Source organism: Nymphalis io, chromosome Z, assembly GCF_905147045.1.
Source record: "Nymphalis io chromosome Z, ilAglIoxx1.1, whole genome shotgun sequence".
Taxonomy (NCBI): domain Eukaryota; kingdom Metazoa; phylum Arthropoda; class Insecta; order Lepidoptera; family Nymphalidae; genus Nymphalis; species Nymphalis io.
The window spans coordinates 15,936,401-15,938,079 of record NC_065918.1 but is presented as its reverse complement, the minus strand read 5'-3'; positions in this window follow the sequence as shown (position 1 = coordinate 15,938,079).

Genomic DNA, 1,679 nt, shown 5'->3' with positions numbered 1-1,679 from the left:
ACGGAGTTTGCTGAATTACTAATAATTCTATTACCCCTCTAATTAGCTTCTAATTAAATCTAAAGGTGTGGGAAAGTATTTATAAATATAATAAAAACATAACTATATATTTAATATTTGATTAGGTATTTATTTTGTAGGCAGGCTCCATTAACACTCATTTTATTTTCTACAAAGTTCAAATAAGTCGTAAGACAAATATTTAATTAATATCTGCTAACCAGTTTTATATTTTTTAAACTCGTTCAAAAGATTGATCGTTGAGCAAGAAACATAAATTTTATCTTATCACAAACTAATGTTTAAAATAATAAATAAAAACGAGAGCACGCTCTTCTGTTTTTATTCATTTAAGTAATCCTTTAGCCAAAGAAGGCTAGCCTTAAAATCCGCACGATAATAATTATCCCCAATACATAAACCCGAACATCCTGGCGATCTATGTAAAATTCTCTTTATTCTCAGGTATCCTACGCAAACCGCAAAAAAGAATGAGAAATGAGAATCCTCGACAGCGATCATAATAGATTATTATTTATATAAAATATTTATTACATATATCATAAAAACTATCTTTAAGTTGCCTACCCTGTAAAGTTTTATATGTTATGTTGGTCATAATTATTGATTTGACAGATAAAATAAGTGTTGCCAGCCTCGTACTTTTTGCCTGAATTTATAGTATTCATAGAACACACGTATATATATATATATACATATTCATTTAATTATTTTCCTTTTTGAGTTTCCTGATATTAGATTTTTTTTTTAAAGATTAATCAACTGTTTTATTTACTTATGATGTAAAAATCGTAAGATTAAAGAAAATAATTGCTTAGTTTCACTACTAAGCTTTCAATAACCTACACTGCGGATACACAAAACCAATTTGTATGGTTATGAAAACGCTTAAAGATGCAGGCATACCTTAGGGTCCCTCTGTTGAAGATACGAGGCAATAAAAATGCACAACGCTGTCTGACCATAATCATCGAAACTTATCCGCTTCCTGGAGCGTCTAGTTACCCGTCTGGGAATTTAAAGCTCCTAAGGTTCGTTGAGCTGTAAAAATGTATTGCACAGTTCTTCAAGACTTCCTCAAGGACTGCAATGATTTTGCTTACATCCTTGGAGTGCTCTGATGAACTTAGATATTTATAGAAAAGTCAACACAACTATTTCTCTCAATGAAATGCGCTACCTGAAAATATCTAAGATTAGGTGCATATATTCAATAGTGTCCATAGTCCATACCTCATACATACATTTATTCGGCTAGAATAGTCCGTCAGGTTTCTTGTGCATGTAATAAGTATGTTAGTCTTTATATGTACACAAGCGTGAAAAATCGGGCGAAATTAAATTAAGCACACTTATTGAGAGGAGATTTAAAAATTAATATAAGCAATATATAGAAATTTTAACACTGAATAGAAAAAATGTTTTATTTATGCACATTAAAAATATATTAATAAGATATTTAGAATTTTACCTTTGAAATATAATTATTTTTATTTTTAAATTATTAAAAATGTGGTAATGTTTCATTTCATTTTGTTTAAGCGAATTTGTTACCACTACCTGGCAACAACAAAATTTTATTATATCGAGTTCACAACTCAATTTGCATTTCGCAGTTTCGTACAGTAGTATCTGAATTGCAGCGGTGACTGCTCAAA